Here is a 17,471-nt window from a genome sequence, read left to right as displayed (position 1 = left end):
ATTATAATGAAAAAAATATTTTCTCTTTATGTATAATCTTTTCACTTTCTCGAGACTGGTTATTATTGTTTAAATAAAATAAGTTTTATCCAATTCAAGTCTCGAAACAATCTATATTTCTTTATAAGTCCAACGTTTCGGCCAAATCGGCCATCCTCAAAGGACAATCTTAAATATACAAATTTAGAACCAAATCAATGTTTAAAAAAACTTTATGCAGGCAATTCTGTCCAATTCAATAATTTCACTCCAAAATGACTCAATTGTTTTCCCCGCCCCGCTTCTGTAAACCCAATTCATCGTTTGGTCACTTTCTGCAGGTCAGTAGGTTTACCCTTTTTCATTTATGATCTTATTTATGATATTTAAAAAAACATTATTGGAAATATCTCAATAGTTGTTCCCTTTTAGTTACTTAGCGCTTACAGTTACTTCTAAGAAGAGGAAGTCTGATACGTATCGGAAACATTGCATAAGATAGACGGGGAGATGAACCCTACGGAATAACACTGTCGTCACAGTAACTGCCATTATATTTATCTAAATGTACATATCGAGAGATAAGCAAACTGATCTATGGGTCCTTTCAGCTGTATTAATGAGCAAACTTCTGAGTTATGTTTCACAAAACATCACATAGATCATCCTCTATCGATATAGTTTCCGATTCTTAGAAATTTTGATTAATGGATATTTTAAAACCTTGTGTAAATTGCTTGTCTTAGAAGTTTAGGTTTTCCAGAAACGAAGTTTTCTGCAGTTTTCTTAGTCATGAAGTATTTGTTTACAAATTGTTGATTATTGCGGCAATTTTTTTTTTTTTTTATTTAATAATTTATTTATTGTTATTTACAACTGTATACAACCAGTAAATTTGCTGTGGTGACATAGTGACATGATACAAACATGTGGAGAATCTACCCACTGATAGAACTCCAATAACATTTCTAGAGAAGATCTCGAGGCCATCTTCTTTTCAGATGCCTAGGAGGATTATTAGGTAATGAAGGAGAAGCCAGGTTAGAAACAAGTGGATTTGGATGGTTGAGAAGTTTATCATGGAAGGAATGGTATCTGGTTCTGACCAAATCGGCAACATATGGAACATTGAGGTCCTGATGGATGACTTGATTTGTGACAAAGTAAGCATTTTGGACTGTAAGGATTGGATTCGGGAGGAATTGGATGGTTTAGTGGAACCCCAAAGCTCAACTCCGTATGTCTAGATAGGCCTTATAATAGTCATAAATTTTATTTTTAAACTCTTGTTTTGTGAAACCTGTTGCCATTTTTCTATCAAGTATTCGACTTATATCCTGATTAATTTCGCCTAAATCCTGGCGTATCCCTCATATTGTATGTTAAGATGTGAAATTCCTTGGCGGTTTCCACAGCCTAAATAGTAAACATTTTTTGGAACTGATGCAAGAACGAACTTTTCGAAAACTCTTCGAATGCGCTTGTGTTTTCAGATGGTATGAAGTGAAAAGCATAAAATTTTATACTTTTGTTAGTAGATCTTACATCCTAGAAATTCTCTCTATTCCAACTTGGTAGAATTAATAACTTTTACTTTTGTACTTTAGAATAATCAATAATCTTTTTTTTTAGTGTAGTACTATTCTTCATGTTAATCATAAGTAACTCCCCTCCATTCCATTTCTTCTTGTTTCTCTTTCACCCATTCTGTGATGTAGATTCATAATTTGCATTTCTGCTGTTCTTCTAACCACTTAGACAACATACCTTGGTACTTCGTCCAATTTAGTCCAGGTTTTTTTTTCTCCCTTATACCCATGGCCTTGGAAGCATGAGTATACTCAGAGGACAGGAGGAGGCAGGTAGGTTTAGGTAGGAGGTAAACGAAGGTTTAGTTTTTCCCTAAAGTTCGACTCCGTATGTCCAGATTGTCAATTAGAGGATTGTCAATTAAGTATAAGTACATTTAAATTTAAGAAATGAATTTTCCACCTTTTATCACGTATAAAAATGTCAATATATTTCTGATTAATCACGATGGAATCCAGTTTGTAGAGCTATCCAAAATAATGTGAGAAACCTGTAGAACAATATACACATTAAACACCCAATGCTTAAAATAAAATTTTCATCAGTAGAAAAAGAATATAAATCGAAAAGGGTTCAGATTCATCTGTATTATTATATAATAGTCAATGCTATTTTAAGCACACAATCTCAATTGATTGATAGATAAATGAAATTTTAAAAAATTATAAATGGAATGACGTCAGTGGGAGTGCTAGCCTGTATGTGTGGGCAAAAATCAACCTCCACAAATTGCAGTGGTGTCAACCGTCTTTCTATTCCTGATAAAAAAATCTGTTTTGGTATAGGATTAAAAGTTGGGAAGTTTTTTTTGTCATTTATTTACCTTGCCTATGTTTATTTCTTCTTGTTCTAGGATAATTTGTCTTTTTTTAAAGTTATTAAACTGCTTTTATATTGTAAAATTCCAAGACGATACTCTGAATCTCTAAAATACTGCTTATTATTAATTAGCCTTCCATTAATTCAGGCACTACAACAAACATGTCAGAAAAATCAATGTTACCGACTGAATGCAGCATATCTCACACCAACAGCCTAAAAAGACTAGAGAGGGTACATCACTCCTGAACATCTAAACATATTCTGAAGGAAAAGGGAGGTATCACTTTGACAGTTGAGGTTAGATTACACAGCTGATCGAGAACAGAAAATAAGTCTGCCAACAGCTGGCAGTTATACTAAAATTATTTTTCGATTAATTGTGAAGCTTTTTGTATATATATTTTTTGTTTAGCACGCTTACTTTATGTTTTTCAGTTCTCTGCCCATCTGTTGTTTTACTATAACCTTTCTCAGCTGTTGCTATGTTGCATCCCTTTTCCTGCTGTCTATGTTCAGATATCTTGGGTGAACTCTCTAGTTTATACGTCTTTTTGGACTGTTAATGTCTGTAGTCCTGAATTTGGTTTGTGCATGTGTGTGATATATCGTCTTTCCTGAAGTAGGGATGTTTAAAAAAAAACAATATATATTAATATATATTTTTTTAAAAAAATGTGTCTTTATTTTTAGTCGATAGGTTTTTTTTTCGATATTAAAAATTGACTATCGAAAACTTATTTAAAAAACATCATAAAAAAATGTTTAGAACACATAAATATAGAATATGAATATAGATATATTCCTATTTTGCCTTCAATATTTGGTTGCTGATACCAAGATATCGGTATTTTCTTCTTTATATTACAGTTTTTCAAAAGAATTAATTTAAAAGAACGAATTCCTCTATGCAAATTCGCTAGGATGAATACATTATATAAAGTAGTTCAATGATAATAGTTCAGAAGTAATGAAAATAAAACTTTTAAAGAAATTTTGATAGAGAAGTTGATTGTCCTAAAATTAATTAATTAATTAAAGATTCCCAGATTGTTACATATATTTTGAAACACTTAAGAAATAGAGTAATTAATAAAAAATTGAGTTGAAAATAAAACTGTCCTAACAGACTAAATGAGTTAAGACATCAGAAGACCCAATAACTTTTTTTTTTTTAATTTGATAGAAAAATATATATTTGAAATATGGATATTAATATCGAAATAAATTTCGATATTTTGCTTTTGATATACCATATTTCAGCTAAGATCAAAATATCGATATTTTCCTAGATATATATTGTATTAGTATTCCGATTTATTTTCAAAACTTTGGATTCCATTTATATCGACAATAAAATCCCCATTCTGACTGATGAATTATTTGCCGGTATTATTTTAGATACTTAGACGTTGTATCCTCGCAGCTACTTTATTCGTCTTCTGGAGTTTTTATTCTTTACTAAATTTTGGGTTTACAGAACAGTCTGACTGTATAGTCTAAGTTATAAATATCTATGTTGTTTATTGTTTAAATATGTTAGATTCTATTAGGGTCTATGTTAGCTAGAACGTCGAGTTTTAAATAAATTACCTAAAATTACTAACAATAAGAGTTTTTTTGTATATTGATGTAAATAGAAAATAGTTAAAGATTTACAAATGTTATCGAAATAAAAAATATAATAATTACATATTTCACATTTCAGTTAAAACATGGGAAAAAGATTCATGTTAACAGCTGCTCAAATATATTTAAATTCCATGATAATACAGATAGTAATCACCCGTATTTTCAATGGTTATCAGCACTATTTATTAGTAACCTAGTAGGTTACTATTGAAATTGTTTTCTACCATTTTCGTATCTTCTGACAATCTACCTATTACTAGTATTGATTTTACGGATAATATAGCAACAATACTAAGTTAAATGACAAGATTAGTTGATATTCTTCAAAAAAGAAAAAAAATGGCGCCCATTGGCTTCTTCAGTTTCAGGTCTTCGTACTTTATGGACATAACATTTTTTTTTTTTTTTCTAATTCAATATGATAAATGTATTTACTTCTCAAAATTACGGGGTAGTGAAATATTTCTAAGTATTTATTTATCAAATAAACTTAGACAGTATTACACCGTTAATAAACAATTCATAAACGAACTTTACAGCCGCGCATGAAGTTCCCTCTAAATTGAATGTGCAAAATTTCAGTTTGAATGTAATGCATAAAGTCCCTACAAGGAATCAAAGATTAAAGACATCAGTATGTAAGTAGGTTAGCGGGCGTGTTGCGTCGAGTACCAAAGATGGACAGAAGGTGATCGCTGTGCCCTATGCCTAACTTAGTCATCTTGCTATTATCCAGGTCGATGGATTTGCTTCTGTTTTCTTTTTTTAATTTTTTTTTTAAATTATTTATTTATCGTAATTTACAACTGTACAAAATAATATAATAGGTAAATATGTTGTATGTTTCATATACACTTGAAAATCTTGAGAAGGAACCACCCATTGGTGGTACTTCAAACATTAATTTAAACTAGAAGGTCCCAGGGCCATCTTCTTTTCAGACGCCTCGGAGGATTATCAGGGATTGTTAAGGATGAAAGATTAAGAATTAATGGGTTAGGATGGTTAAGGAGTTTGGAATAAAAAGACCCATATCTGTTTTGGGTCAAATCTGCAACGAATGGGATCTTAAGGTCTTTATGAATGAGTTTATTTGTGACGTAATAAGGAGCATCAAGGATTTTAAGTAGGATTTTGGATTGTAACGATTGGATGCAGGAAGAATTTCATGGTTTGGTGGAGCCCCAGAGCTCAATTCCATATGTCCAAATTGGTCCGATTATCGTAGTGTATACTATTTTTTTTTAGTGAATGGGAAGTTTAGAGCGTTTGTCAAGTAGAGTTGTAGCAATCGGAATCTACGAACAGTTTCTTGTCGTTTCAGTCTTGTGTGTGGATTCCAAGTAAGTCTCTTTTTTTTTTTAATTAAATTTATAAAAAGGAAAACAATAAATAAATCAATGTCATGAAGTTTCATACATAGAATTATTTATTCATGTTACACCTACTTGACTAACGCTCTAAACTTATTTACTAAAAAAAAAAAAAATAAATAAAATAAAATAAAACTTATAAATTATAATAATCAGACCAATTTGGGTGCACGGAATTGAGCTTTGGGACTCCACAAAACCATGAAATTCCTACCGCATCCAACCCTTGCAATCCTAAATCCTCCGTAAAATACTTGATGCTCCTTATTGCGTCACAAATAAACTCATCCAGAAAGACTTGAAGATCCCATTCGTTGCGATTTTGGCCCGAATTAGATATACCTCCTTACCCGCCCAAGCCCATCATCAGTTCTTAACCCCTCATCCTTAATAGTCCCTGATAAATCTCCAAGGCCTTATTTATCATCCTGATAAATATTCTTTAAAAATATGATTTTTATTTAAACTTAAAAAAAAAATGATTTTAGAATTCCAATAATCTAAGAGTCTCAGGTGATGGAGTAGTAAGGCAGTAAGATACCTTCTTATTAAAATTTAAAATGTTAATTTGATAAAATATTTCAAAATATTCTTCTCTCTATAATCTTCTATTATTTATGATTTGCTTTATGTTATTTATAATAATATATAGTATTTAAGTTACTTAATTCTTATTATATTTTCTAATTAAAAATATTTTTCAGGTAAGGCATGGATTTTGTGCTGTAAAATATCTTCTTAATATGTGAGTACAAATATGTTTTTATAAACAAACAATTATATTCAATTTACAACTTCTCTAATATATTCTTCTTACTAAAATTACAAACACCGTTTCGGTAGGGCCGTGACTGCCATGCGGGCATTAATTAAATATATCATTAATAAAAATAATGATAATATAAATAAATAAGAAATGGCATATATTACTAAGTTAATAAAATACTGGCAAAATAAAGACTAATAAATTAAAATACATTGAAATGAAATAATTCATATTTTTCACTTTCATACCTACTTAAAATATTTACCTACAGTATTGATCCCAAGTTTTATCTCTCACGCATGGACGGTAAAGCAGGACTGTAGGAGATCTCAACGATTCCCTTCCAACCACATCGCTGGTATTAAAAGCCAGTGAAGACTAGGAATGTGTGACGATGGCCACCGACACTTAGACATAAGTGAAGAAACTTTTCATTCCAAGACCTGTAATATTTTATTTACAAAAAGTATCGGAACTAATGCCTTTTCAGTCTTCGTGAAAGATTATAATCTTTAGATATAGATATATCATTAGGAGGTAGATCTAAATAAAATATCAATGGAAATTGAAGAATTTGGATAGAATAAGATCTAAAATATATGGAGTATTGAGGTGACGGAATAAGGTATTGTTTATTACATTCTATTGGGCATTGTACATCTAGTAGAAAATTACTTTTAAAGACTTTGTACTTAAATAATTGGATACGATGTTGTAAAAAAATTTTTAATGATGATTCAAGATGGTCTTGTAAAAACTACAAGTCATGTGTGGGATGTGATATTCTATTCAGTTGTCTTATTTATATGTCCATATCAGCGGTTAAGTTCTTGTCATTTATGTCTAGTATGTGAGATCCATATCAGTCTTTTGTCTCGTAGGGAGCTAACACAGAGGTTTTTGTGGGATAAAATTGACATGTTCTGAGGTGCCTTTATAAGTTTCAAAATGTCATTTTCGGATCTTAAGGGACACGGAATGGGGGTGTCATCATAATATTACCAAGAAGTCATCGGGATTTGTTGTAATACCTGCGGTGAGGAAAATTTACAGAACAGGACTTATCAGCCTTCATTAGTTAACAGTTTGAAATCGATTGGGCGATTAGGGAGGTAGGAGGTAATGACTAGGTATGAAGATTGTAGTAAATGCATTTTGAACTTGAATAGCAAGCTGTCGTGCCATTTCCGCTCGAAAGTTTATGCTACGTCCAGAAATGCCAAGGATATATGACCAACAACAGGAAGACCTTGTTGAACAAAAATGTCCTAAAAGGAATCCAAACTGGTGTAAAGATATTTTTCGATATTCGAGTAGGTTTTTTTGTTTTTTTATTTTTTTATAAACTTTTTTTAAACAATTAGGTACCTACTTTATTTGTCTATAGGATTACTGGCTGGTTGACCTTTCTTAAGGACAAGTATGATTATGGAGTGTTTCCACACTCCTAGGCAAGTGGGAAGAATACTAGTATCAAAATAACTGGGACTTGTCGTATTGCTTATCAGTCTCCCTCTCTCCATTTACTAAGTCTCTTCTCATATTTTACTAAGTAATAAAATAATATCGAATCTAGAAATTGTTATAAAAGATAATTTTTTATTCGATACTAGATCGGCCTTGTAAGGTAGGCCTTATTTGGTTTATATAACAGATTTTGTTAATTTTTTTTGTTTAACAATTGATTATGAAAGGGGGTATCTTATGCAAAGTACACCCCTAACTATTAACAATTTTATAAATATTGAACAATTGTGAATAATAATAATAATAATAAATCATAAACAAAATAATTATAAATAAATAGATAAAAAAATAATTCTTAAGAAGAAAAGAAAATTTAATTACAAAAACAATGATATTTATAGATTTTATAAAATAAATAATTGACTTCTATTAGAAAAAAAGTTAGTTTGAGAAAAAATAAATGAAATAGTATTAATGTCAATGATAGAACTGATAAATATAGAATTTATAACAGGTTGTCTTGTAGCAGCCTGGGCTTCAATCTTCAAAAGATGATTAAAGCTAATGATAGAATAATGACTGCAAGCGTAAAGAAGAATATACATAAACTGAAATAAACAAGAAAGATAAGAAGCGTTAAGAAAAAAAAATAGTGGCCATATATTGCTTAGCTGTGCGATATATCTAGTATATGTTTATATGTATGCATATTTTCCAGAAGTAAAACATTTTGCGCGAATAGACTGGAATGATACACAAAATTGTATATTACTTGTACAGTATAGATGTAAAAGTGTTTACTTATATTGGTACTGTTGGAATTCATAGTGGAAGGTTAATTTTGCTTCGAACTTTAATTTTGAGTAGTACTGCCCGGGAGTCTTTTTCGATATAGAGCAGGCTTTTGATCAAGTCTGGCACCCGGGACTGCTTTACAAACTCCTTAAATTTTTACCTCTTACATATTTTCTCATCATCCGTTCCTTTCTTACTAATAGATTATTCCAAGTAAACCACAATGGTTCCTATTCATCCCTCTATTTTCAATCCGCTGGTGTTCCTCAATGTAGTATTCTCGGTCCCATCCTCTACACCGTCTATACAGCTGACATCCCAACAACTCCTAACACTATCCTTACCACGTATGCTGATGACAGATGTGTGCTCACAGTTAGTAATAACCCTTTGATTGCATCCCAAACTCTCCAGTCCCATCACAATCCTCGAAGAATGGTGTCGAAATTGAAGGATAAAAATAAATCCCAACAAATCACATTTACTCTTCGTCGTAAACCTGCTGACTGCCCTACAGTATACTTTAATAATGTGGCTGTTACCCCTGTAGAACAGATTCGTTATCGTGGACTACATCTTGACAAACGACTAACCTGGAATCCTCACACAAGACTGAAAAGACAGGAAACTGCACGCAGATTCCGACTATTACAGCACTTACTAGACAAACGGTCTAAACTTCCAACTCATTACAAAAGGCTGATTTACATGACAATAATAAGGCCCATCTGGACATACGGAGTTGAGCTTGGGGGCTCCACTAAACCTTCGAATTCCTCTCGTATCCAATCTTTACAATCCAAAATCCTTCGTAAAATCCTCAATGCTCCTTATTTTGTTTATACTAAAACCATCCATAAAGACCTAAATGTTCCTTATGTAACCGATCTAGCCCGAACCCGATATTATTCCTTCCATAATAAACTCCCTAACCACCCAAACCCACTAGTTTCTAACCTTGCTTCCTTTTCCCTGAAAAGAAGATGGCCTCGTGACCTTATATTGTAAACTGTTTTTAGAGTTCTACTACTGGGTAGTTTCTCTACATCCTGTATCATATCATTATTTCAATATGATCAAATTTACTTGTTGTATTTTTTTTGTATACAGTTGTAAATATCAATAAATAAATAAATAAATTTTGAGTCATTTAGTATATGTACAAACTTTATATATTTTCCCTTCTACACACTCTAAATAATAATTCAAATATGACCAACCCTGCTAAATAGTGAAGGATATTCTGGCCTATACTAAACCCCATTTATTAAGTTGTATTTGTCTTGGTTGAGTGAAACGACCGGCTGTTTCCTATTGGTGCCTCCATCTGTTACCAATGAGGCATCTGTGACTGTGCCTCAATGCCTCGACTTCAAACGACCCGTGGAAATTCACTTAATTTCGGTTCCCTTGACACTATTGATTAAAGCAGGGAAAAAACTTTTTAGCATGATGATTTTGACCGAAAATAATTAGTTCTTCACTCTTTGTATATTTTGGGTTTAAATTGTGTATACATTATAATCAACTTCATCGCAGTATTTGAATACTACAAGTAAAGACGACCTTAAAAGGCTGAAAAGTGATATTAGGTTATATGTCTGAATTGTAATAGATAAACTTTGCTCTCCAGAGAAATATGGAAAATGTAATATACCTCATATTTATTATTCCTTAATTTCTGTTTTCATTTCCTAGCATCTTTATTTATGTTGTATAAAACCACGATTCATTGCTGTTTGGCCATTGTTCATCTCACATGAACAGCCTAAAAAAGTATTTTCAAATGAGGTAGCAAATCACTCTCAGATAATATTTGCACTCAGCTCACACATATTAAGTATAGGTTTCAGCAATACTTCTTATTTTGAAAATCGTACCATACTAAATTTCTGGAAATGCTTCCTCATTATCTTTTTTTTATCGTTTTTTGAAAATTCATCGGTTTTTATTTTGTCTATGCTTAACCTTCATATCAATTTTTTTTTTAAACATATTCACACTGAACTACTACCTTCAGTGTATAAACGGAACTTTAAAAAAAAGTTTCAATCAGTTATTATTATTTTGATAAGTTAAGGTTTAGAACAAGGATAACCTTTTCCACCTGTCCTGTTTAATTCATCACTAGAATATATCATTAAAAAGATGATGCATATCTTAAATGGTTTAAATCTGTGTGTAAAATGCCCGTGCTTAGGTACATTGATGAAGTATTGTCGGGAAATCATAGAACTAAGCACAACTTGGTTGATAAAGCAAGAGCAAGAGCAATGTCTTGTGACATATACGGGGAAATAAGATGTTTAAAAGGAAATAGCAACAATTTCAGTTATTAAGATATAGGAGGGAATATTTTTGAAAAGGTAGAGAAATTTAATTTAAGAAATACGAAATTAATGAAGAAGCAAAGGCGAAGTTGAAGGCGGAAAATACTTGTTATTTTTCATTTTAAAAAATACTTAGCTTGTAACTTCTGTGCTCTCACTTAAAATTTAATTTCATTTCTTCTGGTGTAACCAGGGTAACCGAATTGGTCTATAACTTACTTCACATATATTACAATTATATAAAATTTACAAAACTAATATACTTTCTATTGTTTTTTTTTATTTATTTAATTTAATTTTTTTTACTGTTTGCGAAACGTTAAGGGGACAACAACACATTAAATATTTTGAAAGTTAGATCATTGCGTAAGTCATCTAAACCGACTAAAAGGAGTTGGCTATAGAATGTAGGAGGTGCTAGCAATGCCGCGAGAAAACTGGGTGTGTAAAGTAGAACTTTGTAAAAAAAATGAATACTCTAGAATTTTAATTATGTGCTGAGCTGACTAGTAAACGTCTGAGAAGTAGACCAAATCGTTGGTGGATGGATTACATTTAGGCTGATCTTGCGAATTAGGATTTAGGTCAGTAGACAGGCGTTTGGTGGTATCGGTGTCGAACCTTTGGGTTCGCCAAACCTTTTTATTTCATATTAAAATATATATATATATTAATTTTTTCCGATTTTTTATAATTTTCAAATCAGTTTTCTCCATTCTGAAACCCTACTACCTCAAAAAAAAAAAAAAAACTATGAAACTGTTAATTTAATGTTGAACTAATTTAACTGTTATAAATTATGTTTTATAAATATTATCAGTAGTGCAATAATTCACTTTTACCTGTACATGTTTGCTTATGTTGTGGTTGTTTTGTTCGAACAGACTGCCCGCTGAGGTTGATGTTGTGGTAGGTGAATGTCTGTAAGAGAGCTTGTGATAGACATTCCTTCGGCGAAGGATGTGGGCTGTTCCACGCTGAATGTTTTGGTTAGCGAGTCGTGTTGCTGACTCCACATGGCAGTTGTGTGCATTATTCGCGCGAGTACAGACACAAACATCCAACTAGATTTAATAATAATTTTCTCTTCTTGTTCAAGTAGACAACACACTAAAAGAAAAAAACTTCGTTCGTGACATAGTGCTCTTATAAGATTCTCCTATAGTTCTCAAAACAATCTTAGAAAAGTTGACATATACTTAAACTTTTATTAACAATCTTTTAATAATATTGACATATTTAGGAAATAATATTTAAAGGGTATTTTTTACAATAAGGAACAACTAATGGAAGTAGTATATGTATAGATTTCTTCAAAAAATTATGTGCCCGATATGTTCATAAATCCGTTTACCAAATTATTTTGATTTTATAGAAATGAAACAAATATCATAGATATTACCCACCTGTAAGAACGTTTTAAGTAATAGCTGCTAATTCTAACATTTTAAGATTTTAAATAAAATATGATTATTTGATAAAGATTTGTACTATACGTTTAAAAATAAAGTGGGACCAAATGAGAAAAATAAAAACGATTTTTTTGTTGAAGGTTGATGAAAATTACATTGTTACATCGTCAGTTACCTCGTTTTGGGCTCGACGTTTCAAAGAAAATATAGTCGTACTGAGAAAATTTTTCATGTAAACGCTCAAACAATTTTTTTTTTAACAATTTATTTATTGTTATTTACAACTGTATAAAAATGTATACAAGTAAATTTTCTGTAGGTCACATACTGAAATGTTGACATGTGGAGAGTCTACCCATTGATAGAACTCCAATAACATTTCTAGAGGAGAAGATCTCGAGGCCATCATCTTTTCAGCCATCTAGGAGGATTATTAGGTAATGAAAGAGAAGCCAGGTTAGAAACAAGTGGATTTGGGTGGTTGGGAAGTTTATCATGGAAAGATTGGTATCTATTTCTGGCCAAATCGGCAACATATGAGACATTGAGGTCCTGTTGGAAGACTTGATTCATGACAAAGTAAGGAGCATTAAGGATTTTGGACTGTAAGGATTGGATTGGGGAAGAATTTGATGGTTTAATGGAGCCCCAAAGCTCAACTTCGTTGAGGCCTTATAATAGTTATGTAAATCAGTCTTTTGTAATGGATTGGCAGTTTAGACCGTTTGTCTAGTATATGTTGTAATAGTCGGAATCGTTTACAGAAATATCATATTCAAATAAAAAATAATTTAAATAGGTTTCCAAAAAAAAAGGCAACAAATCGTTTTGGCTATAATCCACAGCCTTACGCTGAGTGTGTTGGGAACGAATACCTACGAACATGCACTCGCATTCATAAACGATAAGAAGATAATAATGTTACATTTACCTCAGGAAGTAATTTTATGAAAATCATTCTTTATCGAACAATGATTTAGAAATGTTATTGGTTTCATAAAATATTACTGAGATGAAATTTGGTCATTTCATCTGAAAAAAAGTCCAACCGTCACATTAAAGCATCACCATAATTAATATAAATTATGTCTTATATTTTTTTAAAGATTTAATTTTTTATTACATCTAAAATCATTATTACTTATAAGAAAAAAAATGTTTTTTATTCATCTTTATACATAATATGGTATATTATCTTTTAGCCTATTCAATCAATCACATTGTTAGGAAAATCGAGGAGAGTGGAACAATTTTTTAACGCAACTGTAAAAAAGAAGCAGAGTTACAAAAATATGGGAAAGCATTGGAATAACCATTTTAAAACACAATACAACCTATTTAAAAATATATATGTATATTTATATATACGGTTGTACAGGTTATACTAAGTTTGATGGTAGTGTTAACCCGTTTGACGTTTACAGATTCACTACCGCGGCTTGACGTTATAAACCTAGTATTATCATGAAGGCGACTGCTATACAGATTCTCCAATTTCAGTGGCTGCCTCTGGCGCCTTTGATTCACAATAGAAACAAAAGGCTACAGATTTTAACTGGCACAAGAGCTAATTGCGCGGTAGAAATCCGTCTTGTGCGAATGTGTTCTTCCGTGACCAACACCCGGTAGAAAACCGGCCGGTTAAATTCTTAGCGTCCGAAAGGGGCCTTAAACTCATTGCTTGGTAGATAATGTTAGACAACTCTGCAAGTGGTTACTGAGAGCTCCCCAACCACCAATATTTACACTAACTTACTGATTGATCAGTTAGCCATTTTATAAAGACTGAATGTGTCTTATAAAATTTAAGTTTTAGGATGTGAGTCCGAAGTGCGTTGTCTTTTTAGCTGAGATTTCCCAGTTTTAAAATATCAAAAAATATTTTAGTGTTTCACTTTATGTGCGGCAAAATTTTTCAATAACAAAAAGGTCCTTGGGTAAGAGTATACTATCTGGGACAATTGGGGGGGGGAGGGAGGGGTGATACCGTTACAGCGCAAATACAATGGGGATTACTGGTACCCATTGTCGGAGCAGCATTGCATATTCATAAATGTTTTCGATAGAGTTGTTAAGTGCTCAGTCACGGACTCTTCTCTCCTGCTCTCTCTTTCTGTTTTTATAGCTTTTTATTGTTGTTTACAATCTCCTTTTCTTCTTATCGAAATTGTTTTTAAGGAATACGATAAAACGAGAGTGGTGATTTGCATATTTTAATTAATTCATAATAAATTGAATTATTGCGTGATAGTTTCCTTCTTTCGATTATATATATATATATTTTTTTTTTCCAGTTGTCTATTCTTAGTGTTTCTCTTTAAGTTTTAATTCATCAGATCTTATCTCATTAGCACAGATGATAGTTGATCAGGTAGTGTAACTGTATCGTTTACCATGAGTCATTTTCTTTCATTCAAGAAGAAGACTGACTTTTTGAAATTCTATGTTATTTGCTTTAATTGAAACGTTTAGAATTAATTATGCTATGTTTTTGTTGAGCTTGAACGGTATTTTTAACTGCAGCATTTAAGCTGGGCCAAATAGCACCTCATATACAACATAACAATTTTTAGCCACCTGTCCATGTATAATTGATTTGGACATTTCTGAACGCATTATCCTTTATCCGTATTTTGTGATACCAAAATATACATATATAATATATCATAATTATAAATAAGGCCAAACATAATTCAATCATTTTTTATAAGCAATTATTATTTTACTATGCAGCGTAAAATAGTAAAGAACTGCGTATTTCACTGTTTTACGCAAGTTAAACTTTCTGTTCTAAAGTTTTAATGTTTTTTTTTTTTTAATTTATTTTTATATCTTTACTGAAATTTACAGCTGTACATAATAATACATTCAGTAAATGTAATATCAGTGTTACAATGGTATGAAACACACTTGTGGAGAAACTACTTATCGCACTCCAATATTCTACATTTGAAACTCTCAGTACCATCTTCTTTTCAGGTGTCGTGGAGGATTGTCTGGAATTGAAGAGAAAGCCAGGTTAGAAAATAGTGAGTTTGGGTCGTAAGGAAGTTAAGAATAGAGGATATCTGGTTCGAGCTAGATCGCTTACATACCGATCACTAAAGTCTGCATAGATAATTTTATTTGTGACGGAGTAAGGAGCATCGAAGATTTTACAAAAGATTTTGGATTGTAAGGATTGGATACGAGAGGAATTCCATGGCTTAGATGAGCCTCAAAGCACAACTTCGTACGTCCGAATTGGCCTTATGGTCAAGTTTGTCACACGTTTGTCTAGTAAGTGTAACAGTCGGGATCGACGAGCTGTTTCTTATCTCTTCAGACTTTTATGGAGATTCAAGTTAATAGTTTGTCCAGATGTAGTCCAAGGTAGTGGATCTGTTCGACAGGGGTAAGAGCATCATTATTAAGGTATACAGTACAGCAGGCGGTAGATCTAAAAAGGATGGTAAAGGTGATTTAATGGGATTTATTTTAATCATCTAATTACACCACTCTTCGAAGGCTGTGATATTTATTTTACAAATTTAAGATGCAGGCCTTCTTAGATAAAGAAGTCCTTAATACAGACCATCATTATCATCATAGTCAATCCTCTTGAACCGCATTAAGCAGTGTGAGGAGGAAGTTTATAGAGCTCTCTCCAGCCCTGCCGGTCTTCTGCAAGGCACCTTCCGTCATTCCATTGAAGTCCTCTTCTCTGGAAGTCACTTTTTACCTCATCTTCCCATTTCCTTCTAGGCCGTCCTCTTCCTCTCTTGCCCTCTACTTTGGCTCGGTAGTCCTCGCTAGCTATCCTCCCTGGTTCCATTCGCAGAAGATGTCCCATCCATCTTAGTCGATTCTCTTCTATCACATCGTAATACAGACCAATTTTTCTATATAAAGCCCTCCTATTTTCCTGGATTTACTGTATTATTGTAAAGTTATCACCTTTCGTTTAAGGAAAAATTTTGAGATTATGTTACAGGAAAAATATAAAAGAAAACTGATTATACGATAATTAAAAATTATATTCACGTTCAAGACACAAAACCGTTTCTTGTAGTGACTTGTGATTTCTAATCCTAAAATAATTCTTTTGAAATTACTAGATATAAATCCATCTCAAGTCTGCAGGGCACAAGAATTCAAAAATATTGCTTTAACAATAAGTCATACACATTCTATATGATTTTATTCAAACATTTGGTACACAGTCTTAGCTGCATAAGCAAGAAAACTAGCTTTCATATTTATTTCCAGAATTTGAATATTGTAATATATTTCGACCGTTCTCTTAAAAGTTGGCACACCATTCTCAAATATTTGAGATCCATTTTTGGATTCTAATATTCCCCTTAATAGTTTTAGAGTTCACAAATATTTTAAGAATCTCTTTTGTTTAAGAGAAACAAATAGCATTTAAAGTTAGGGGTGGGAGAGAACTTAACAGTTTAATAAATTTGAGTCCTTATAATTTGTTTGCAGTTTCTTACTATATACGTGCAGAACTTTAGTTATTAAAAATACTTGCTATCTTTAGGGGCTAACAGAACTCTAAACGAGAAAATTACCTAGTTAACTAGTAATTTTAAATATTTTGGCACAATAATTTTGCGCGAACCTTTTTCAAGCTCTATGAAATTTTTTTTATTCATGTTTTTTAGAGCATAAATATATAATGTGCAATATTCACTATATTGTTTTGAAATACCCCCTTATAAAATACAATTTTTTTATACTAATTACATTTTACATTATTAATCTATTTTAAATTATAGTAAAACAATCCGAAGTGAAAAAAACAAAAACATTATTGAATTAAAATAAAATGCGTTACATTTAATAGAATAAAATGCATATTATTGAGTAACATGAAATACATATCATTGATTTATCTTCACATTAATATATGTTTGGATCTTTTGTATTTAGAAACACGGTTTGTAGTTTAAGGGTAATATCCTATTTATTTGATTTGAGGGTTCATTCAGTAAGTCCGATGGGATGAAAATTCATCTCAGCATAGACTTCTCATCATTCTAAACATAATTGAGAACTCTACTTCTCTACTACTACTCTACTACTACTAACTCTACTCTACTACTCTACTCTAAAGAAAGATCTAGAGAAACTAATTCACTGTTGTCTTGAGAAAATATAACGAACTGGAATATTTGATGTATAACGTATTTTACATGTAATGCAAAAACCGTTTTCAAAAAAAGTGTAAAAACTACTGATAACCTACTGGCCCTTACATTTCAATAATTTTATCGATTTCATGAGTCACTGAATATTCCGAGAACTACTGCACTAATTA

The sequence above is a fragment of the Halyomorpha halys genome, unplaced genomic scaffold (genome assembly GCF_000696795.3).
Source record: "Halyomorpha halys isolate HHAL.00 unplaced genomic scaffold, Hhal_1.1 Scaffold386.1, whole genome shotgun sequence".
Classification (NCBI taxonomy): domain Eukaryota; kingdom Metazoa; phylum Arthropoda; class Insecta; order Hemiptera; family Pentatomidae; genus Halyomorpha; species Halyomorpha halys.
Note: the sequence above shows the minus strand (reverse complement) of the source record.